This window comes from Protopterus annectens, chromosome 6.part0, assembly GCF_019279795.1.
Source record: "Protopterus annectens isolate FY-2018-M chromosome 6.part0, PAN1.0, whole genome shotgun sequence".
Classification (NCBI taxonomy): Eukaryota; Metazoa; Chordata; order Ceratodontiformes; family Protopteridae; genus Protopterus; species Protopterus annectens.
This window is the reverse complement of record NC_056737.1, coordinates 978764236-978789876: the sequence shown is the minus strand read 5'-3', so window position 1 is coordinate 978789876 and position 25641 is coordinate 978764236. Positions and strand designations below refer to the sequence as shown.

Below are 25641 nucleotides of genomic sequence, written 5' to 3'. Positions count from 1 at the left end.
TCAACTAATCCATAGTCCCACTAGGGGCTCCAATATCCTAGACTTGGTCATTACCAACATGGGAAATCGATGCTCCACACCTATGATCACCCCCTCGTTAGTCAGGTCTGACCATAAGCTAATCACCCTTGACATCCACATCCCACCCACACCCCCTAGTAAGGAAACCTCCATAAAAAACTTCTCCAAAGCCAGCGTCATGCTACTCAAGTCAGAAGTGACAAACTTCATGAAACCCATGCAGACAGGAACTGAAAGTTCGACTGCTGAATCCTACACTAAGGAAATGTACAAGCACATCCACTCGTGCATGAATCGTGCCATCCCAAATAGAACCAAGATGCTCTCCTCCAAAAAAAAGGAAGCCAATCTGGTGGTCCCCTGCCACAAAAAAAGCTTTACAACAAAAGGAAGAAACTGTTGCAGAAAAGAGGAAAATCCCATGAGGCAAAAAACTTCCTTACCAGCCTCAGTAAGAAACAGAGATCCCTCATAAAATCCTCCAAAGCTAGTTATGAAAATAAAATTGGCAAAGATTCCAAAGACAACCACAAGGCATTCTATAACTATGCCAAGAATCTAAATGCCAATGCTCAGATCTGCTCTGAACTAAAACAGAATGGCATGAAATATACCGATCCCAAGGATATTGCTAATATCCTGGCAGATCGATTCAGTACCAACTTCACCCCCCTCTCACCCCCTAAACGGCCTATCTCAATACCGGAAGATTGCCAAATTCCGGTAACAGCCACACAGGTAAAAAACGCACTCTCCAAAGCTAAGAATACAACATCCATGGGACCAGATGACATCCCGGGCTGTGTACTACATGAACTACAATATGAACTGGCACCTCACTTAAGTTTAATCATAGCCTCACCACAGGTTTCGTGCCCACTGAGTGGCGCAGAGCTACAGTTATCCCACTCCACAAGGGGGAGCCACCTTGGATACCGGAAACTACCGTCCCATCAGTCTGACGACCATTATCTGCAAGGCCATGGAGCGTATTATCATGGAACTTATAAACAAAGACATTGGCAACCTTCAAACACTGGAACCCACCCAGTTTGGGTTCGTAAAGGGCCGATCTTGTCTCCTGAACCTGAGTGACTTCTTCGATTCAGTCTCCAGAGCCATGGACAAGGGTAAGGTGGTCCACACAGCCTATTTAGACCTTGCTAAGGCCTTTGACACCATCCCCCACTCTGGAATCATAGATAAACTTACTAAGCTGGGCATTAATCCCTATGTCACCCAATGAGTTGCCAATTGGCTTACTGACATAACCCACACTGTAAAAGGAGCCAACTCCAAATTCAGCTCCAGACAAGTGACAAGTGGAGTACCTCAGGGTTCAGTCCTGGGACTGCTCTTGTTTGGCATCTACTTCTCTGAAGTACAGGCCAACACTAAGGGACTGTCGCTAACAAAGTTTGCAGATGACTGCAACCTGGGAGCCATTATTGAATCCCCATATGATGTGGATACTAAAGTGCCTTACAGAAATAGATGCTTGGTGCCAGAGCCATGGATCAAGCTCAATGCCAAGAAATGTATAGTTATCCCCTTTGGGAAAAAACATGTACCCGTGAATTACCACATAGGTGGCAGTACACTAAACACCGAAAGTGTGATAAGAGACTTAGGGACATAGGTGGACAGTGGTCTCACCTTTGATAACCACATCGCCACAACAGTCAGGAAAATATAGATACCTATACATTGGGTCTTTCTAAATGTGACACAATAATAACAGATTTCATGACAAATCAAGTACATTACAAACATGTTATTATATTTTTAAAAATAATGTTGACAAATTTTCATTTATCAGAAGCTGTTTTAATGGGAAGGTCTGTAGACTTGCTCTATTTTAAGTATTTTTCTAGTAATATTTGTTGAACAGCAAGGTAAAGTCTTAAGTCATGTGTGTCTGTAAAGTTCAACTTACTTGAAAAGTATTTGGATCATGTTTAAATTAGTTAGCTGAAGTTCCTGAAGGAAAAAAAAACTGTAGTTGTACAGCATTAACTGTGATAAGGATCTTCAAGATCAGGTCAGTAACAGTAAATTGTAGTATTTGGCTTTATGCACTTTTGTTTTTTTTTTTTCTGAACAGAGATTTCATCAGCTGTACTCTGAATATTCTTTGAAATGCTGGCCTTCATAGCAAGCATTTGTAGGCATCCTAAAAATGGCTTTCAGAAAAATAAAATTCTTTCAATAATCAAAAGAAATATTCTCTTCAGAACTTGAGGAGAAAAACAGAAGTTGTTCCCTCAAAATCATTTACATATTTATTACCCTGTGACTCTTCAAAAAATGAAAAATGCCCTTTTCATTTACCAGATAATCTAGAAGGAGAAAGGTTAAGGGTCTGAACTAAACCTTCAGCTAAACCCAACAAGATTCCTGGACAAATTAAAAGACTCAGGAGAGGATAAAAGTTTAACTTTGTGCTACGTTTTAATCATTATCGTCTGAAAAATAATGCAACATAATTCCAAACAGAAACTGTAAAAATTTCAGAATAAAGCAGTTACAAGCAAACTTCTAGATAATTTAGCCAGATCCACAGTACAGAGGGATAAAGCCCTGACAAAAGCACAGTAGACTACAATCACCTAGCATTGTGGGAGCCTGTAGGCCCTAATTTTAGAGGATGGGAATGAGCAGCACCTGCAGAGCCTTTGTACACCATAAGGGTGACTTGGCATTTATCCAATGGAATTCTGAGCCAGCCAAACATATGTTACCATAATGAGCTTACACTAAGTAACTGAGGGGAAACCTAGCTTGTGGAGGTATGCCCCTCAGGAGGTAGCAACTGTGGTCTCGGAGGAGATGACAATGGTGGGGGGGGGGGTACTCTCAGAAAAGGGTAGGTTGTTCCCCATGGTCAGCAACCTAGCCTATTCCTTACTGTGTTATTCTTGATTGAGAATGAAGGACTTTTTTGTTTTGTTTTCTTGTTTTTGTTTTTTTAAGTACCTTTACTAAATTCTTACATTGCAGACAATAACATAGGAACACATACACCAAGAGAAAAAACCCATAGCACATATTTTTCATGTATTATACAAACCTTTCCTTGATCATCGATCTGACATTACATAAATTGCTCAATTCCTCCCTTCCCTTAAACTCGCTCCTCATTTGGAGCATTATTTTGCATTTACTGATCCCACAAATTACATTCGTTTCTGTGCAATTCGCTCCTTTTTCTAAGCTTCCCAGTTCCAATTCTTTTATCCCTTTTCAATATTCAGTACTTCAATACAGTTGGTTTAGATTCTGATTTCCATTTTGTACTAGGTTCATAGGTAGGTTCATAGGTATGTACTAGGCTATCGGCCCTAGGACCTATGTAAGCCTAGCCAAATGAGGTTCCCTGGCTTTTGCCACCCAAGAAAATTATTTTCCTGTGCCCCTGTCGAGCAGCCCCACAGCAGTGATCCCCAGGGTGAATTTTCTGTTTCCCATCCAATTAATTGCTTTTTTGGAAGCCAATAGCATTAAACTTCATAAAACCTTACTATGCCTGGGCAATTTAAATCCACTATTCCATCTCAAAAGAATAAATTTCTTAGTTACAAACATTTAGTCTCACAACATTTCTAACAAACTACTCCGCAGGGAATTTTTGAAGTCTGCCAACTCATTAGGTCCCCCCAAAAAACACAGTTGGGCATGTAACCTTATCATAACAGCAGACATTTAAATAACTGCTGCAGTAGCCTTAGCATTACGACTAATATGACTAATATCTTGCATAGGATTATAACAGCAAGCCATCTTCCAAAGCTTCAGAGTACATGCCGAGGCCACTGACAGCCCTAGCAGAGCTGTAGAAAATCAGCAGTCTGGGCACCAAGCCCTTTACAGGTTTCATGCCAATTGAATGAAGGAGGCTAGAGCCCTGAAAGAGAACAATGCTAGGTAAATAAAATTCAACGTCCACAAAAACATATCAAAAATTAGGGAAGAGAGGGAACAGCTATCACAGCAGTGGTCCTTCAAACATCTACTGTTAGGTAAGTTCATTTACACAACTGTACTACGTTCATCATTTGTAGTCTTAGCTATATGGGTAGATGACCACAGCATAGACTGGCTGGGAGGAGGAAGAATGAGGGCCCAGTAGTCCATGAAATATGGAAAATGGTTCTAGCAAAGCCTTATGTAGACCAGCTACCAGACTAGATTGTAGAATTTTGTACATGTGCGTATTGAGGTCCAAATTCCTTTCTCTAGAATACTTCTCAAGTCCAACCCTTTCCAAAAAGCCAACATTGAAGTCAATGCTCTAGCAAAATGTGCCTTGTCCATGCCTGGAATGGACACATTATGGTGGGAATAACAAAAAGAAATAACATGGGATGACCACTTGGACATGGTCTGCTTTGACACAGGTTGCCCTATTTTGTTACCTTCATAAGAAATTAATACCTAATTAGAATTTCAGAAGGTTTTAGTTCTGTCAAGACATTACCAGAGTTGTCTGTAGGCATCCAGAGCATGAAGACCCCTTTCTCCCTCAGTTTTAGGCTGTGGCAAGAAAGTAGGGGAATGAATAGCTTGGCTCAAAGTATATTTGGATAGCACTTTAGCCATAAGAGAGAGATTAGTTCTCAAAGAAACAGGTCTTTGTGGAGAATGAGATCAGACTGACCCACCATGAGTCCTCGCAACTCAAGACACCCTTTTCTGCAGAAGTCAGAGGAATTAGCAAAACTGTTTTTCACATTAAGAACTTCAAATAAACTTGATCACCTGGTTCAAATGGAGTAAGCTTTAAATCTTCCAAAGTAAGATCCCAAAGAGAAGCCATCTGTTTTCTTGGAGGATGGGTATGCCAAACCCCTTTCAAAAATAACCATACATATAAAACCATTGAAAGAGGGGGATCCAAGGACAGACATGATGAAATAGCTGATAAATGAGCAACGACACTGGAGTAAGAAAGGCCAAGAGGGTAATTTTCTCAAATATTGTAAAAACAGAGGAATACTACCCTTAAAAAGGACTTCATTCTTATTTAACCATCAACTTGAAAACGGTTTCCATTTATTAAAATTTAATTTCCTAGTAGAACGTTTCTTTGCCTCCTTTAATATGTGATGCAAGCCCACGGAAGATAGGTGCATCTTGAAAGGTATTAAGATTCTACCATTCAGACAATTTGCTGAAGTTGCTTCAAGGTGGGTGTATCAAACAATCTATTGAGTAGGTCCACTCAGTGAGTAAGCTCGCAGTAACTGCCCTCAGCCATTTCCAAAAGAAGGGAGTCATCACAAAAATCTTTAGAGACTCCTTCTGAATCTTCAGAATGACCCTTGATATTAATGGAAAGGCTGGAAAAGAATAAAGGATCATTCCTGTCCAAGGACAGGAGAATGCATCTGTTTGCCAGGCCTGTTTCAAGGAGTTCTGGAGCAGAATTTTGCCAGATGTTTGATGTGAGCGGAGGTGAAAATATCTACCTGAGGTGTTCCTTACAAATGTATCAAATCCTGAAAGACCACTTGATTCAATTTCCATTCGTAAGAGTCTAATCCTGGTCCTGCTCAGGTTGTTTGCCACAATATTTTGCTTTGATGTGTTAAGGGACAAGACCAGCTTACTAAAATGTATATTAATTTCAGTTTATTAATGATGCTACAATATGATTGTTAAAAAACAAATATAATTTGTATGCAAGGCTGGGAAAAATACAGCTTCATATGCTACAGTATTGCTGTTTCTTAACTGCATTATTTTAATATGTAATAAGGGAAAAGTGCATGTTGCATGAAGAAGGCATGTTAGTTACTACAAAAGGAATTTGTTAGCCTGACTCCTCCAGGCTAGGAGTGTGTTGTTGCTAAGGCAGGTTTGAAAAGTACAATTTACAAGACAATTTTGCCAGAAAAGTGCTATTTTTCCCCCTAAGGGAGCTGCTTGAAGGCAAGTGCTTGGTTCTGGCAAGGGGAAGTCATTGCGATTGCTTTCTGTATTGGCTGTGACTTTTCCTCTCCACCCTTGGGAGTGGATGCACCCCACTAACTAGGCCTGTATGAGCCCTGGGGCTGGGATCTCCCTCTAGGGTGCCTATATCTTCCCCTTTGTTCATAGGTTCATACTAGGCTATCTGCCCTAGGGCATTTATAAGCCTAGCCAGAATGTTTTTTGGCTTTCGCCACCCATTTTAAATTAATTTTGCTATGCTCTTTTTCGAGATTAGTATACTGTGCCTCTGTCTAACAGTGACACAGAAGTGATATCCGGGTTAAACCTACGATCTCCCATCCACTCATCAAGATTCCTCTTGAAGAGAGTCAATGAGGGACTCTGCCTAACCTGGACTGGGATTTTATTCCAGAGTGAAGGGAGCCTCTGGGTTATGAATCTGTCCCTCCAGCATGTCCTATTTATTTCAGTGCTGGGGTTCAAGTCTCTCGAGCGCATAGCTCGATGGGATTTGGATTTTCTGAGGTGCAGCATGTCCATTAATTCCGGGTTGGACATGGCTTTATAGGTCAGGCACAGATTGCCCATGAACAGGCGGTATGCCACTGAGTAGAGCTGGAGTTTCTTTAACCGGGCAGCATGTGGCATCTGTTTGAGCCCTTTGATCCTCTTGGTGAGGTACTTTTGGGGTCTTTCCAGTTGCTGCAGGTGTCTGGTAAGGTACATCCCAAAAGGGGCATTGTACTCAATTATGGGCCTGATGAGGGATGAGTAAAGAGGCACGATGACCTCCCCTGATCTAGATGTGAATCCCTTCATGATTAGGTGGGCTATATAAAATGTTTTTCTAACCACTTTGGCCATGTGGTTGTTAAATGAGAGACTGCTATCAACTTGGGTCCCCAGATCCCTAATTACTTCTTCTGTACTTATTGGATTACCACCTATGTGGTAATTTGTGGGCACTTTGTTTTTGCCAAAGGGGATGACTATACACTTTTTGACGTTTAGCTTGAGGCCATGGCTCTGGCACCAGTTGTCTGTTTCTATGAGGCCCTTTTGGAGGATGCTTGTGTCGGCTGGAGAGTCTATTATGGCGCCCAGTTTGCAGTCATCTGCGAACTTGGTCAGCCACAGTCCCTCCGTGTTGGCCTGTACCTCTGAGAAATATATACCGAACAAGAGAGGTCCCAGGACTGAGCCTTGCGGGACGCCACTTGTAACTGGTTTGGAGTCTGACATGGCTCCAGCAATTCTAACCATGTGGGTTCTGTCCTTGAGCCAGTTTGCAACCCATCTAGTGACATAGGGGTTTATATTTAAGCTGGTGAGCTTATCTACAATGCCCGAGTGGGGTATTGTATCGAAGGCTTTTGCGAGGTCCAGGTAGGCTGTGTGGACCACCTTCCCCTCATCGATGGCCTTGGTGACTGTTTCAAAGAAATCAACTAGGTTTAAGAGGCAGGATCTGCCCTTAACAAAGCCGAACTGGGTAGGATCCAGTGTCTGTAGGTCCCCAATATCTTTATTTATGAGGTCCATGATGATCCTTTCCATAGCTTTGCAGACCAAGCTAGTCAGGCTTATGGGGCGATAGTTTCCAGGATCCGTTGAGGCACCACCTTTGTGGAGAGGGACCACTGTCGCTGTACACCACTCTTTGGGTACATATCCTGTAGTAAGGCTGAGATTGAATTAGAAGTTATGTACCTACCATAACGTTCCATGTTAGTTGTCTTCTCTCGCCTTCTTTCTTGCTGGATGGGTTCGGAGCCGATCCTCGGCTCCGACTCGGCACTTGCTTTAGCTCGAGAACTCCTTTTACCAGCTCGAGGCAACCCTATATCCCATGATGCAAGGCGGAACTACCTCAGATCTCGTTTGGCAGCTAACTAACCCTGCTAAAGATCATCCTAACAGAATTAGGAACAATGGTTCCTCAAAGAAGTCCTCATAACAATGATCCGGAGGAAACAACTAATAGGAACTCTTCAAGATCTGTCCAGGCCAGGGGGAAGGAGGGAGGGACGCAAGAAAAAAGGCGAGAGAAGATTTTCTAATTTGTTTAGTTCTATGCAAGTAGTACCTGAGCTGACGATGGACATCCAAAAAATGCAGTTTCTGTTCAGCTCTGTCAGAATAGTTAGGGAAAAAGACTGGTAGATCTATAGATTGGTTAATATTGGTTTGAGATACAACCTTGGGGAGAAAGGAAGGGTTAGTTCTTAACGAAACTCTGTCCTTATGAAAAACCAAATAAGGTGAACGAATACAGAGAGCTTGAATCTCGGAAACCCTTCTTGCAGAAGTGACAGCCAGTAAAAATATAGTTTTCCACGTCAATAACTTCAAAGAACATGAAGCAGACGGTTCGAAAGGAGGTAGTATCAAGGATGCCAACATTAAGTTTAGATCCCATTGCGGAGGAGGATGCTTTATATGTGGTTTTAGGAGAAAAACTCCTCTCAAAAAGGCCTTGCATAATCTATGAGACATAATGTTATTGTCATGCAAGCCAACATGATACTTGGAAATAGCAGCCAGTTGTACTTTGACTGTAGATGACGAGGATCCTGAATGAAAAACCTCCGCCAGGAAATCTAAAACAGAATGTAAGGGAGCAGTAAAAGGATCAATATTTCTGGAGTTTGCCCAAATCGAAAAACGTCGCCACTTGCTAGCGTAAATAGTCCTAGTGGACGACTTTAAAGAAGACACTAAAATGTCTCTGACTGCGTCAGAAATCATTGGTAGCCTGGCTAGGGAAGGAAGTGGAGCAACCAAGCAGTGAGGTTGAGAGAATGAATGGCCCGGTGCTGCTGACCCGACTGGTGGATCAAAAGATCCGGAACTGGGTCCAGATGCCAGGGCTGCACCAGAAGGTGACGATGCAGAGACGGAAACCAAATTTGTCGAGGCCAATATGGAGCAATGAGGATCAATTTGGCTCTCAAAACAGTGGCTTTCTGAATGACTTGTGGAATCAATGGAAAGGGAGGAAAAGCATAAAGAAGTCCCCGAGGCCAATCCTGGGTTAGAGAGTCTCTCAGGGGTTGGCCTGGAAGGGGAAATAGAGTGAAATAGTCTGGGCACTTGTTGTTTTGAGGTGTAGCGAAAAGATCGCAACAAGGAGTGCCCCACTTCAGAAAAATCTGATCCACTACAGATTGATTGAGAGACCACTCGTGAGGCATCAGAATAGATCTGCTCAGCCTGTCCGCCAATAGGTTGGACCTGCCAGGGATGTGCGTTGCTATCAGAAACCGCTGAGAAGAGATCGCCCATTGCCAAAGTCTGAGAGCTTCTCGACATAACGGATAGGACCTGGTTCCGCCCTGTTTGTTGATGTACCAGACCACGGACATGTTGTCCGTTTGTACTGCAATAGTCCCCGTGGGAAGAAAGTCGTCGAGGGCTTGCAGCGTTAAAAGCACTGCTCTCATCTCCAGGACATTTATGTGCAGATGGTATTCTATGGGTTGCCACGTCCGTGGACCATCCTGCCCTGATAATGCCCCCACCCGATCAGAGAGGCATCCGTAGTGACTGTGGCAACTGGAGGAGGGGAATAAAGGTCGGCCCTGATGAAGAAGAGGGGAAGATATCCACCAGTCCAGATGAGCCCTGCACGACTGTGTTACTAAGATTTCGTGTCTCATCGGAAGATTGTGGTACGACCACTGCGTGAATAACATCCACTGCAAGAGACGCATGTGGAAGCGAGCCAGTGGTAGAAGAACAATGGCCGCAGCCATTAGACCTAGAACTTTCAGGACAAACCTGGCTTTGATCTTGTTGCTTTGTAACAGAAGCCGAACAAATTTTTGGATGTCCAGAATTCTTTGATCTGTTAGTCTGGCTAACATTTTGACGGTGTTTAATTCTGCCTATAAAGGTGATAGATTGGCAAGGCAGCAGAGAAGATTTTTCAAATTTACTGAAATTCCCAGTTTCCTGCAAAGCTGTAGGGTGTAGTCTCTGGACTGAAGAAGCTGACACTTGGTGGTGGCGGAGAGGAGCCAGTCGTCCAAATAAGGAAACACCTGGAATCCTAGACGTCTCAGGTGAGCTGTGACCACTGCCAGGCATTTGGTGAACACTCTGGGGGCTGAAGTGAGGCCAAAGGGCAGGGCTCTGAATTGGTAATGACTGGTCCCTAGCCGAAAGCGGAGAAACCTTCTGGAGCATCTGTGAATCTTTATGTGATAGTACGCATCCTGAAGGTCTATAGAGCACATCCAGTTGTCCTTGCCCAGAAAGGGTAGAATGGACTGAAGCGTGACCATCCGGAATCTTGCCTTCTTGACAAATCTGTTTAGATTGCTCAGGTCTAATATTGGTCTCCAATCTCCCGTACTTTTGGGGACCAAAAAGAATCTTGAGTAGACGCCGGATCCTACTTGGTCTGCCGGCACTGTCTGGACGGCTCTTTTTTCTAGGAGTTTTGAAACCTCCTGTTTTGCCAAATCCCTTTGACCGGGTGAGATGTCTGGAAGGGATTGAAGAGGTATGGGAAACCTTTCGAAGGGGATCTTGTAACCCTCGGATATAATAGACTGTACCCACTTCTCTTGGGATAGGGATTGCCAGGCTACTGGGTACAGTGAAATCCTTCCCCCGACTGCCTCCAAGGGTGGACAGTCGGGCAACACCTCAGGGATGATGAAAGGGCTTCTCAGGAAGAGACTCCCTGTTGCCCTGGTTTTGAGGACCCCCCCTGCCTCTAGGGCGGCGTCTATTATTGTTACCCCCTCTGCCTCTGGGGGTAAACTGACCACGTGTGTCCGGTGTAGCTCCTTGGGCTTTACGGAACCACATCTTCCCCCCTTTCTGACCCTTGGGATATGGTCTAGAAGGAGTGGAAAATTGGACTCCAACGGCAGAAAGAGTTTTACCGTCCTGCTCACACCTGGTCAAGGTATCCTTCACCTGAGGTCCGAACAAAGCCGAACCATCAAAGGGGTATTAGTGAAGGACGCCTTAAAGGGGTCCGCAAAATTACACAGCCGCATCCAGGCTTGGCGTCTAAGAGCAACTCCTGTGCCTGCGGCCCTGCTCGCTCCATCGGCCACATAAGATATGAGCCGCATGGAGGAGTTAGATATGGAATTCAGGATAGCAAGCTGTGAGGCAATCTTTTCCTGAGCCCCAGCAGCAGAAGGATCCTGGACTACTTCACCCAGTTCTTTGAGAATATCTCGTTGAAGCCTGGTGAAGTGACAAAGGTAATTCAGCTTGACGCATAGCAAAGGTCGCTGAAGAAAACATCCGCTTTCCATACCTGTCCATGGTCCTAGAATCCTTGTTAGGAGGATGGACAGGTACTGAAGGATCCGCCAGTTCCTTCTTAGTGGCCGCCACCACCATAGCATCCACAGAGACACCTTTGGAAAGGAACTGTTTATCCGAAGGGGCCGTAATGAACTTGGATGGTCTTCTGGGGACAGGTTCCACAGAATCTGGAGCCACGCCTTCCGAGCCACTACCTGCATAAGTGGGTCGAAAGGCGGAGACACCCAGGAGGTGGAGGGTCGGGATCCAAAAGCCTTCAGGTATACCGACTCATCCTCGGAGGGGTCAATGGAGGGCCAATTCCCCCTCTGTTTGAGAAGCTCAAGGATGTCTGAAAAGGAGACATCCTCAGAGGGGGACCGTGGGGAACCCTCCGACTCATCTAAGTTGGTATCAGATGTAGTAGACTCAGGGGAGTCTGTGTGTTTCCTCTTACGTCCTCTTCCGAGGGGGTTCCCCTGCAGGATCAGGAGAAACCTCGGAAGAAGAGGAAATTCCCAGTGGGGAAACCTGGGGCGATGGATCCCTGGGCCTGTGAGCAAGAGGCTGGCAAGAGGCATCTGCAGGTACTGATGAGGGAGGAGCTAGAGGGATGGACCGTTGACCAGGCTCAGAGGCCAGGACACTCCTCATCACCTCAAAGGCTCCTCTCCCCGGGAGGCCGGAACATCCCCGCTCCGAAGAAACAGGAATGGTCGGCTCCAAAGAGAGAGAAGGCTCCGAGGCAGATGGCGCCGAGCTTACCAAAGCCGAAGCCCCAAGAGGGAGAGCGGGGTCGGACAAGGGTCCGATGCCACTAGCCCCCTCGGAGCCGACAGTGGAAACCCGACGACCGGATCCCTCCAAGGAAGGTCTCAAGGAGGAGATCGGAGCCGAGGACGACGGAGCCGAAGGATGTATCGGCTCCGGCATCGAAACAGTCGTTGTCCCGAGAAGCTCCGACTCCGAACTCTGGTGTGGAGTCGGAGGAGGAAGTTCAAGGATTGGGGCTATAGCCGAAGTCTGTTGAGACGGGCTATGGTGCATTTGGGCCAGTGCCTGAGACTTCAACAGCCTGCTTACCACCCTCTCCAAATTGTGGTCAGACAGCCTGGAAGATCTCGAAGATCGGCTCCGATGGCTCCGCTCCGACAAAAGAGGAGATCCCGGAGCCGAGTGGATACTCAGTATCGAAGGGGACCGAGATCTCTTCGGTCGAAACCATCGGAGCCGAAGTCCCTTGAACTCCAGATGGAGCCGAGGATATCTCGGCTCCGATGCTGGATAAAGTGTCGGCTCCAGCCGGAGCCGACAAGGCCACAGTAGTCAGGGTATCGGAGCCGGCCGGCACCGAACCCACTAGTTGAACAGAAGATGTATCGACTCCAGCCGGGGCCGATGTCGGCTCAGACGGAGCCGGAGCCACCGGAGGAGGCTTGGACACTGTAGCCTGAGCCTTCGGTGGCTTATGAGGTTTTCCTGACCCTGATTTAGGAGGAGAACCTTCTGGCTTAAGTAAGCCTCGGAGGATGAGCTTATTCCTCCTTTCCTGCAGGACTCTCTGGCTAAAAGCATGACACAACGCACAGGAGTCCTGCAGGTGCAAAGGCCCCAGGCAATAAACACAAGAAGTGTGACCGTCTGTCAGAGACATTTTCTGACAGCACTGGTCACACTTCTTGAAGCCTGAGACCTTGCCTTCTTTGACATCCTAGAAGGAGAAACACAAACAGTCCCAACAAACACACAAATTAATCCCTTACACAAACACACAGGAAGGGAATAACCAATGGGGAACTAGGCCTGACTAAAGAACTTTAGACTAAAATTTATAAAAAGTTTGAAAGGAAGGGAATAGGGTGGGCTGTAACTAAGTACAGACTAAACTAACACTAACAGGGAAAAATAAACCCCTAACTACACTTTTTCTTATTTCACTAAGAAAAAACTTACCTCAGCTGGCAAAGGAGACCTCTTTCGCTAAGCGGCAAACGAGATCTGAGGTAGTTCCGCCTTGCATCATGGGATATAGGGTTGCCTCGAGCTGGTAAAAGGAGTTCTCGAGCTAAAGCAAGTGCCGAGTCGGAGCAGAGGATCGGCTCCGAACCCATCCAGCAAGAATGAAGGCGAGATTGACAACTTAACATCAGTAGTTTTATGTTTGGGTTTAGCTCTTCTTGGAGTTCATGTAGGACGCAGCCCGGGACACCGTCTGGTCCCATTGATGCTGTGTTTTTTGCTTTGGAGAGGGCGGCTCTTACCTGAGCATCTGAGATGTCAGGGCTGCAGCACTCTGCTGGGTTAGCTATTTGCCCTTTTCGTGGGGGTTTGCTGAACCTGTCAGCTAAGATGTTGGCAATGTCTGTGGGTTCGGTGTATTTTTTGTAATTTTGGACTAATTCTGAGCATATCTGTGAATTCCCACCCATGTTCCTAACATAACTAAAGAAAGCCTTGTGATTATCCTTAGTGTCCTGTGCAATTTTTCTCTCGAAGCTGGCCTTAGACGATTTTATTAGTGCCCGTAGTTTTTTGCTAATACTGATCAGAGATGACTTCCCTTTTTGGGATTTTGCTCTATCATTTAGTAGCTTCCTCCTTCTATTGTATAGTTTGTTTATGGCTGGGGTCCACCAGACAGGACGTCTGCCTTTGGAGGATTGGGTCTTGGTTTTATTTGGGATTGCATGATCCATGCTTTCCTGAAGGTGTTCATAGAATGCATTTATAAAGGATTCTGCGGTCTGGGCCGTATTTTCCATAGGCCCGGGGGCTTTGAAGGATTCCACCTCGGTTTTGAGGAGTGTGAAATTTGCTTTAGAGAAGTTTTTCACTGTGGTTTTCTGGGCAGGAGGTGGGGTCGGGATGTGAATATCCAGTGAGATTAGTTTATGGTCTGATCTTACCAGTGAGGGATACACTTCTGGTCTGGAGCATAGAGTCCCCATGTTGGTGATGATCAGGTCCAGTATGTTTTCCCCTCTTGTGGGAGTGGTAACAAGTTGTTCCATAGCATTTGAGTTTATAAATTCTAGGAACCTTTGGGCTAGGGTGTTGGAGCTAGAGTAATGCTCCCAGTCTATGTTTGGGTAGTTGAAGTCGCACAATATAATGGTGTTTAGAGAGACCTCCATATTTTCCAGTGTTCTCAGGAAGGCCGAGTGGGGTTCCTGGGTTTGGGAGGGTGGTCTGTAGCAGGCTATAAACTGGAAGGCAGTTTTACCCACTGTTAGTTGCACATGGATAGTCTCTGATGCTTCGTGCTGTGCCACCAACCTGGAGGTGTGGGTATCTTTGACGAATATTGATACTCCCCCTCCTTTTGTGGTTCGGTCCAAGTTCTGGGACCGAAAAGCATAGTATGAGGTATAACCTGGTAGTGCTGGGGTGCTCTCGGGAGCCTTGAACCAGGTTTCTGTTACTGCACAGATATCGATGTTCTCCATGCTAAGGAGAGTTTTGAGTGCGTGCATCTTGAGGTTTAGACTTCTGGCGTTGAGTAGCATTACTCTTAGTTTCTTATCCCTTGTGATACCTATGGAGGTGGGTTTGTCTTTTGAGCCTTGCCTAAAAAAGGCACTATGGGGGTAGCAAGAGCCTTTGCCAATATCCGAAAGCCCAGGGGTGACAGGTGCAAGCCATCCCTAGCGAAGCATCGTGGCTTGTTGAGCATGTCATCCCAGACTGACAGGCATTGGATCCCCTTTGAATGACACCAATACTTAAGCCAGTTGTTGAAATTGATCATCTTGTCTTCATATTGTGGCATCATTCTTGGTGAGGGTAAGATGCTACTCAAGGTCAGGGTCATACCAGCCTGGGCCACATGCTCAGAGAGCTCCTCTATGTCTCTTTTCATGTAGTCCAGGGAGGTACGTCTCAGGTCATTCACACCAGCATGGACAATGACTGAGTCATATTTGTACTTGCCTTGGAGTGACCTGAGTGCTTGTGTTATGTGGCGGATCCTAGCGCCTGACAGGCAGCTCACTGTGACCTTCTCCTTGTTCAGCCTGGTGAGCGGGCGTCAGTGTGCCTGACGATAGAGTCACCTATTACAAGTGTATCAGGTGTGTTGTTTAGCCTTAAGGGCTGTGAATTGTTTTGCACACTGGCTTTGTGAGCTATGTGTTGCACGTGTTTTGTTTTGGGGTAGCGGTTGCTTGGGTGTCTGCTTTGGAGGTCTCTGCTGCTTAGGCAGATTTTTATTTAGAGCCTCCGAGTAGCTTTTTGTGTGTTTATGTGTTTGGTTTGCTGTCGTGGTAGGTCTATGTGAGACTGGAATTGTAGTGAGTGTGGTTTCCTTCTCCTCTTGACTGGTTACGCCAGTACTGAGTTGAGAGAGCTTAGCCTCCAGTTTGGCTATATGGATGCATCTCTCACATGTGTTGGAATTTGTTGGGAGGAGGAGAGGGTTGTCTGTGTACATGAGGCAGTTGTAACATTGCCTCAAGATTCCCAGATTCACCAGCTGGACCGGAGAGGAGATTGACAACTGACCTTTGGACATGCTAGAATAGTATTGGGAATTCCTTTATAATTGAAAAAAAAGGGCCAATGGGGAACAAGGTACTCAAGGGGAGTTTGTGAGGGTGTAGTGCTTTTAATTTTTAGTGCTGACTTATATAATTGCTTTAGTGAGCAAGTGCCAGGTAACTTAAATGCAATGTGTTACAGGTAACTTAAATGCAAAAATGACAAACAGTAACTTTCTTTTAAGTGAAACAAGGAAATAAGTACAGTAAGCAATGCAGATATCACTAGGGATCCACAGAAGCACTGAAAAGCTGCGTTTTAGGTGGTATTAGCGTTTCAGGGAAATAACAAGCAAACAAACAACAAGCATACAAACAAAGCTAGATTCAGCAGGCCTGGATCTAGTCTATGCTACAGCAAACAAGGTGTACCAATTTCAGTAAGAAACAGTTGAAATATGCAGGCACTATAAGCCTTTAACCAGAAATTCCCAGCTCAGAAGGGCAGAGTCCAGCCTCTCCTCCCACAAGAGTGCAGACCACAAACCTTCTTAATGTAAAATAACTGGCCTGAAGCCCAAGTGCTTAAACCAGAACGAATACACTTTTAGAATAACAGACACTGAGCCCTCAATCAGCAGTTCCCAACTTAGAAGGATGTAAGCTACCTGTCCTGCCACCACAGTGCAGGCCACAAACCTTCCTAATGTAAAACAACTGTTCTGAAGCCCAAGTGCTTAATCCAAAAGACTCAGAATGATAGCTACACTTTAATCAAGTTACTACCAAGCAGTAGTAAATACAATTGAATACTTTCAAGAATGCCTGGATTAGTGCTCAAGTTATACAAACAAAGCTAGATTCAGCAGGCCTGGATCTAGTCTATGCTACAGCAAACAAGGTGTACCAATTTCAGTAAGAAGCAGTTCAAATATGCAGGCACTATAAGCCTTTAACCAGAAATTCCCAGCTCAGAAGGGCAGAGTCCAGCCTCTCCTCCCACAAGAGTGCAGACCACAAACCCTTTTAATGTAAAATAACTGGCCTGAAGCCCAAGTGCTTAAACCAGAATTAATACACTTTTAGAATAACAGACACTGAGCCCTCAATCAGCAGTTCCCAACTTAGAAGGATGTAAGCTACCTGTTCTGCCACTACAGTGCAGACCACAAACCTTCTTAATGTAAAACAACTGGTCTGAAGCCCAAGTGCTTAAACTAAAAGGCTTAGAATGAGTTACACCAAGCAGTAATAAATACAACTGAGTACTTTTAAGATGACGCAAAAGCAAAATAAAGTAGGAAGAAACACAAATACAGTAAAAGCAGAATTTTTTTTTTTCCAGAAAAGTAGCAAAAACAGTAGTAAATACAATTCTCATGCAGTGCAAGCTGGCACACTTGAATATGTAGCAATATTAGTCCACACACAGTTTGAAGAAATGTAATTAAATTAAAAAGGACTAAAAGCAAGTGCAGAAAGGGTTTACTAGGTAGAATGCGGTAAAGAGATGGGACTGGCGAGTGTCCTAGATCAAATCTACAGTGGGGCGGGCACTGCAAAAGCCACCAAATTTAAACAACAACCAAGAACAGGGAGGGGGGTTGGGGAAAAACAGTTTCAACACAGATGTGAGGAATGTGCAAATTAAAGCCAAAAAAATATATACTGATCTCTATATAGTTGCAGAGCAGTAAGACAACAGATATCTAAGTAACAATTTAGCTCTATAATACAGAATAATACAAAAAAATATACTCAGCTCTATATATTTGCAGAGAGTCTTGTAAGGCTGTCTCTCAACAATCCACTTTAAATGCAGGCTGCTATTAACAGCAAATTAAGGGAACCTAGAGTTAACACACAAGCTACAGAAACTAAAATGAGGGAGGGGGGTGGGGAAGACAGTTTCAACAGAGATAGATATGAGGAATCACAGTGCAAATTATAACCAAAAAAAATATATACTGATATCTGTATATCTGCAGAACAGTAAGACAACAGATATCTAAGTAACAATTTATTGTGGTCTGTCTGAGGCTGGAAAGGCCAGTGTCTGCTAAACCTCGGAGGCTGAACCTGCAAAAAATCCTTGACTGTTTCATAGACTTTGCTTTATCCTCCATTTTCTTTAATGCTTCCTCTGCTTTAACACTAAACAAAACATCATGCTGTAAAGGAGCATCTAATAATTTTGCTTTAACATCTAATAATTTTGCTTTAACATCATCAGGGAAACTTTGTTCCTTTAGCCAAGCATGCCTCCTAATGACAGTACCTGTTACTGCAGCCCTACAGGAGGCTTCCAAGGAATCAAAACCACATTGCAAGGTATGTTTTCCCACTTGTTAAGTTGCATGCAATAAATCCTGCATTTCCTTATTTTCTGCACATTCAGCAATAGTCAACATTCTCTGTTTAAGCAATGACATAAGATACTGTTGGTATTTGAGCATATGAAACTGACAATTTAAAGCCCTTATAGCCAAGGTTGCAGGTGTATAAATCTTTTTTCCCCATCTGTCTAGAGCCCTAGATTCCTTGTCCGAGGGGATAGGGTTTTTAGCAGTGGCCGCTTTGACCCCTCTGGGACCCTGAGAAATAGTTTCTGGGTCAGCAGAGGGGTTTTTGAAAAGGAATTTGTGAGAATCTGGAACCCTGTAGTACCTATCTGGCTTGACTGGAGCTGGGGGTAAGGAATCAGGGGTCAAACTGGACTCCGTATATACATCATCGACTATATCTAACACTAGTGGAATAGCCAGGGGTCTGTGCTGTGGGAGTAAAAGGTAATCCCAGAGCCTTTTCTTAGATTCTGAAAAATCTTGACTTTCCCAATGGAAATGCTCTCTCAGGTCATGCAGAGTTTCCCCAAAAGAATAATCCTCGGGAGGAGAGGCTGAAGGGATAGAGTCTTCAGCATCAGAATCCTCATAGGGAGGAAGGGAATATTCCTGATCAGTGGAAGAGACAGAAGAAATGGAAATCTGATCAGAGGAATCTTCATCCGGGTCTTGCCTAGGCATCTTATCAGGGGGGATGGGAACCTCTGGTCAAAGTAAGAAGGTCTTCAGCCATCTTGAGCATCTGTTTTTTATGTCTGGAGGCCAGTTCATAAACATGCTGCACTTCTTCTTTGTCTTTGAAGAGCTTTAGCCTTTGCCTTTGAAGCTGAAGTCATTTTTACATATAGCTGAGTAGGCCTGAAAACACCCTCAGAAGCCGGTGCCTGCACAGCGGCTCCGGACCCATCTGAGGGGATAATATCCGAAGGTCCCATCCCTTGATTGTCTGAAGGCCTGGTCTTCTCCTCGTGGGAGTCGGTGTTGGCCTGCGGTTCAAAAATGGCTGGCGTCAGGGGCTGCGAAAGCACCTCACTGAGGACAGACGAACCGGCAACTGGTTGAGAGGAAATATCGTCTGTTTTGGACCTCGGAGGCCTGTCTTTTTCCTTTTCTCTACATTTTTTGTGAATTGCGGTAGTCGGATGAGTATCAGACGACATCTTGTAATTAAATCGTATGCCAAAGTAATGAAAGGCAAAATCGTACTGACAATTTATAGTGCGTTGGTTAAATCTAGCACAAAACTGACAACTAGCTACACCGTGGTCAGGGCCTAGGCAAGGGATACAGTAAGAATGAAAGTCCTTATGAGGTATTTGCTTCCCACAAGAAATACAATTATTAACTTTTTCTGACATCGGTCTGGAGCAAGAAAAAGGTTTCCCCAACGGGGTACTTAGTTTTAATAAAGACTTTGGATCTGAAATTCGAACACGAAAATCTCAGGAGTCGGCCGACCGGCACTTGCAAACTGCTTCTGCTTCGGGCACCGCGTAGCAAGAAAGACTGAAGAAAATGGTGTCGGCTGCAACCTAAATACCCCCGGCCCAATGACGTCAGGGAAGAAGCGACAGCAGCCGATGCTGGAACAAGACTTTGGAATTCTGGCCGACTGAGGGCTGCCTGCCAGCAGGATAACCCTACAGTGATGAATGCAACAGTGAAACACGATGAACATCATCCAATGTCAGAAACAAGACCACTTGGAAGCAGATGTATCATGAATAGAAAGGTGTTCACGTGAAGTCTGAGGCAAAAATCACAAGGTATGAGAACATTTGCAAAGTTTTCTATTCGCCAGAGTAACTTTAACCTAATAAAACTGCATGACCAGTTTTGATAAAAAAAAATGCATAAAACTACAGTTTTTGTATGTAAAGTGAGAATGCTTCATCAAAGGCTATGAAGACAGTCTCCCAGCTCTGTAAGATTAAATTTCTGTTTGCACATCCTGAAGTGTTGTTCCTGACTGAAGACATACAAGGTAAATGTTTAATGTTATTTACATATGGCTATAACAATTTGGTGGCATTACTCGGATCTGAACTTTGGGCAGTTCTGGAATAGGGCCCATCACAAATTTTCTGTGAATTCCACACTGCTTTGTATGGAATAGTCAGAGACTCAAATGTGCAGCTTTTCAGTGTGTGCAAACATACTAGCCTTGGCAGGGAAATTGTTTTGTACGGGGAAAGGGCTGGTTTGTGTTTCTCTCTCTCTCTCTCTCTCTCTCTCTCTTTTTTCCAGACAATTTTAGCAAAATGTTAAGTGCTTGACTGTATTTGCAGTAAAAGTAAATGACTGTGTTTTTGTTTGACTGAGTTGTTTGTAAGGTATACTAGTAGTAGTGGGAGGACCCCACAGCAAATAAGTACAGTAAATGTATGTGCACATACAGTAAAGGACAAATTAACACAAGGAGGCACCTTGTGTCGAGGTTGGTACCCTCAGGATTGAAAGGTAAGAAGTATGAAAGATGTTTTATTCTGTCAATGTATGAGAGAAAGAAAAAAAAAGGTAAAAGCCAACAATGCATCCCATGAGTGGAGGAGTTCCCTGGACAGCCTCAGTTAGAAGCTGCAATCCCTGGCAAAATCCTACAAAGCTAATTACGAAAACAAAATCGCCACTGATTCTAAAAACAACCACAAAGCATTCTATAGCTATGTCAAGAATCTCAATGGCAACACTCAGATTTGCTCTGAGTTACAGTACAATAGCACTAAATATACAGACTCAACTGATATTGCCAACATCCTGGCAGATAGGTTCAGTGTTAACTTTACCCCCCCTCTCACTCCCTAAAGAGTCCATCTCTATACCGAAAGAATGCAAAGTTCCTGTAATCACGGATGAACAGGTAAAAACCACACTCTCCAACACAGCATCCATGGGACCTGACAACATCCCAGGCTGCGTTCTACACGAACTACAGAACGAAAGTACAGTTTTGTACCTACCATAAATGTAGATGTTCGAGTGTTGACACTGCTGCAGTCATCACACTTGGGTTATTCTGCCGTCAGGTGGTCCCGCAGTCGGCCCGACTTCCAAAGTCCTGGTCCGGCGTCGGTTGTCTTCGCTTTCTCCCTGACGTCAGTGTGTCAGGGGTATATCAGAGACAACCAACGCTATTTTCTTCAGTTTTTCTTGCCCCAGATGTCAGGTGCCCCAAAAAAGGAAGGCATGTTAAAAAGCAATACTAAACAGTTTAACAGTAAGCAAGCAAATAGCCCCAGTCAGGTAAACAGAAGGGAATATCTTAGGTAAATCCCAAAAGACAAGAAGGCAAAAACAGAACAGAGAGGGGAAGGAGGGAGGGAATATAGGACTGCAGCAGTGTCAACATTCGAACATCTACATTTATGGTAGGTACAAAATTGTACTATGTTCATCGTGTTACACTGCTGCAGTCATCACACTTGGGTAGAATCCCAAAGCGGAGTAAGGGGTGGATGGTCATTATATAGAATTAGGACTGGCTATGAGGCCCTGCAAAACAGCAGTGGCAAACCCAGCCCTGGATTTGGAAATTAGGGGCAAATGGTAGTGTTTGGTAAATGTATGTACAGAACTCCAAGTAGCAGCTTCCAGGATGTCCTTGGTGGGTACACCTCTAAGGAAGGCTATAGAAGTGGCTGTTGCTCTGGTAGAGTGGGGCCTAATGTTGGTAGGAGGAGTTTTCCCATGGTGGGAGTAACAGAAGGAAATACAATGCCCAATCCATTTTGAAATAGTTTGTTTAGAAATGGCTTTTCCCAGGTTAGCAGAGACAAAAATCTGATCTGTCTTTCTGCTAGCCTTAGTCTTGTCCAGGTAGAAACACAGCTGTCTGTGAATGTCCAAGGAATGCAGCAATCTTTCCCCTTTGTTTTGTGGATTGGGAAAGAAGGTGGGCAGGTGAATGGTTTGGTTAAGGGCCACACTAGAGACTACTTTTGGCATGAAAGTAGGATTGGCTCTAAGGGATACTCTGTCCTGGTGAGAGATGAGAAAGGGCTCCACTGCCACAAGGGCCTGCAACTCAGAAATTCTCTGAGCTGAGGTTATGGCTAGGAGAAAGGCTGTTTTCCAAGATAGAAACTTTAAATCTGCCAGGCTGGCTGTTTCGAAGGGCGGCAAGGTAAGTTTCTCTAAAACAAAATTAAGGTCCCAGGCAGGAGTAGGAGCTCTTTGTGGGGGCCTAATATTTTTTGCCCCCCTCAGAAACTGTTTCACCAAGGGATGTGAGAACACTGGAGGATCTGTGTTGTAGTATGCTGAAATGGCAGAAGCATGAATCTTAATGGAGGAAAAGGACAGGCCCATGTGCAATAATTCTGTCAAATATTGTAAAATCTGTGGAATGCTAAGCACCTGAGGATCTAAATGATGTGCATGGTTCCAGGCACTGAATCTCTTCCATTTGTCAGAATAAGCTTTTCTGGTGGTAGGCCACCTGGCCTCAAGTATTACATCCAAGACAGCTTTGGAAAGGGGTAAGGCTGTGTTGGTCAAAATAGTTTCCATGCTGCTAGGTTTAATGTCTTGAGCTGTCCGTGCAGGGTCTGTTTGTCTTTTTGAAGCAGAAGCTGTGAAGTTAGAGGCAGAGACCAAGGTGGTTCCTGTGATAGGTCCCTTAAAATTGGGTACCAGTGCTGTCGAGGCCAATTTGGTGCTATTAGTATCATCTTTGGTTTCTCTTGTCTGGTCTTTATGAGAACCTTCGCTAGTAGAGGTAGAGGTGGAAATGCATAAACTAGTAGGTTGCTCCAGAAAAATGATAGGGCATCCACTTTCCAAGCTTGAGGATGGTAAGTCCTTGTGCAGAATCGAGGTAGTTGGGTGTTGCTTGGTGATGCAAAAAGATCCACTTCTGGAGTTCCCCACATCTGTATAATTTCCTTGAAAATGAGTGGGTTCAGCTGCCCCTCGTGTGGGTCCAGGATGTTTCTGCTTAGGCTGTCTGCCAAAGTATTGTTTCTTCCAGGCAGGAACTGTGCTTGTAGGTGTATTCTCATTGCCAAGGCTGTGTTCCAAAGATTCATTGCCAGTCTGCACAGGGGGTAAGAATGGGTTCCCCCCTGCTTGTTTATGTACCACATGACTGTTGTGTTGTCTGTCCTTATAAGTAATGGTCCTGGAAGGAGAAGGTCCTTGAACTCCATGAGAGCATTCTGTACTGCCAGCATCTCCTTTTGATTTATGTGGAGATGCCTTTGAAGCTTGTTCCATTTGCCCTGGATGCATTTTCCGTCCATGTGGGCTCCCCATGCATAATCTGAGGCATCTGTTGTTATAAACTGCCTTGCTGTGGGCTGAAAGAAATGCTGACCCTTGTTCAGGTGACAGGCTTGTGCCCACCATAGAAACTCCTTCTGCAGGCAGGGAATCAGAGGTATTACAGTCTCCCAATTTTGAGAATGTTGTGTCCAAACACTCTTCAGATACCATTGTAGTTTCCTCATATGCAGCTTTGCATATGGGATTAACAGAATGCAAGATGCCATGTGCCCCAAAGCCTGCAGAATTTTTCTTGCAGGTAATTGGGTCTGTATTGCAAGGAGCTGAAAGCAATACTTTAGCTGAATCTGCTTGTCTGCTGGTAAGAAAGCCATCTGGGCCATTGTATTCAAGCTGGCACCCAGGAATGTTATGTTTTGAGAGGGTACTAACTTTGATTTTTTCTCGTTGATTGTGTACCCTAGGCAGATCAGCAGTGATTTTACATACGCTAGATTCTGCAGAAGTTTCTCTTTGGTCCTTGCTTGGATTAAACAGTCGTCCAAATATGGATAAATCTGAATTACTTTCAGTCTGCAAAATGCAATTACTGTTGCCAGGCACTTTGTGAAGACCCTGGGCGCAGTAGATAAGCCAAAGGGCAGTGCAGAGAATTGATAATGCTTTGTGCCTGCTCTGAATCTGAGGTATTTTCTGCAGGTCTGTCTGATTGGAATGTGCAAGTATGCCTCTTTGAGGTCTAATGTGACTAACCAAGCATCTTTTTCTAGCATGGGTAGTAGTTGCTGTAAAGTTAACATTTTGAACTTTGGAACCTCCAGGAAAGTGTTCAGAATAGATAGGTCGAGAATGGGTCTCCAAGCCTCGTCTTTCCTTGGTACTAGGAAAAGTCTTGAATAGAAACCTTGTCCCTGTTCTTGCTTTGGCACCTTTTGAATAGCGTCCATGGTGAGAAGGGATAGAATTTGTTTTTGAGCCTCCACCTTTTGATTTGTGGGTAGATCTGGCATGCCCCTTATCTTTGGTAAAGTGTGAAAGTGGAATTTGTATCCCTGAGATACAATTTTTAATACCCATTCGTCCTTGGTGACCAGAAGCCAGTTGCTTACAAAGAGACCCAATTTTCCCCCCAGAGGAGCTGCCAATATTGATGGGCTTGGCAGCTGTAGTAACATGTCATTGTGTCTGTCTTCTGTAGGTGTGGGGTCTGTCTTCACCCACTTTTTGGCTAGAAGCGACCCATTGTCGTGATCTGAAAGCAGCCTGTGACTGACCTCTGCCCCTGGGGCGCCTGTATCTCCCCCTTTGGGGCCTATCCGAAATGGGAAAGGACCAATTCTTTGTAGGCCAATTTCTACTGAAGCGTGGCGGCTGTACCTGCATGAAGTCCTTAACAGTCTGCATTGATTTAGCCTTATCCTCCATTCTTTTTAATACCTCCTCAGCTTTACTTCCAAACAACACATCCTGCTGTAAAGGTGCACCCAACAACTTAGCTTTTACCTGCTCTGGCAAAGGTTGTTCCTTGAGCCATGCATGCCTCCTAATAACAGATCCTGTGACTGCTGCTCTGCAGGAAGCGTCCAGTGAATCAAAACCACATTACAAAGTATGTTTGCCCACTTGTTCAACTGCATGCAATAAATCCTGCATCTCTTTTACATTATGAGATTCTGCATCTGGAAGCATCTTAGATTTCAATTGAGACAGTAAAAATTGCTGATATTTTAACATGTGGAATTGGCAATTTAGTGCTCTCATAGCTAAGGTCGCAGAGGTGTAAACCTTCTTTCCCCATCTATCATAGGCTCTATTGTCCCTGTCTGAAGGAACTGGGTTTTTAGCTGATGCAGCTTTAACTCCTTTTGGGCCCTGGGAAATGGTTTCTGGATCCGCCACAGGGCTTTTGTAAAGAAATTTGTGAGAGTCAGGAACCCTGTAGTACCTATCAGGCTTAACTGGAGCAAGCGGTAGGGAATCAGGATTCATACTAGATTCCAAAAATACATCATCAACAATATCCAGTACAGGAGGAATGGCCAGGGGCCTGTCCTGGGGTAAAAGTAGGAAATCTCTGAGCCTCTTCTTAGAGTCAGAGTATTCTTGGCCTTCCCAATGGAAATGTTCCCTCATGGAATGTAAAGTCTCCCCGAAAGAGTAATCCTCAGGAGGGAATGCTAAAGGAGTAGATTCCTCAGCTTCAGAATCTTCATAAGCAGGGTAAGATAGTTCAGGGTCAGAAACAGAATCTGAAGAAATGGACACCTGGTCCGAGGATTCATACTCAGTTTCCTGTCTAGGTCTTTTTTCATGTGGGGGTTGAGATCCCCTGACTAGAAGTATAAGGTCTTCAGCCATTTTAAGCATCTGTT

At 44.6% G+C, this 25641-nt stretch overlaps 1 protein-coding gene across 1 annotated transcript in view; it reads right to left on the bottom strand.

Moving 5' to 3' along the window:
• DICER1 (dicer 1, ribonuclease III) overlaps positions 1-25641 on the bottom strand; it is a gene marked incomplete in the record, with an annotated part of 1877097 nt that overhangs the window by 774947 nt on the left and 1076509 nt on the right.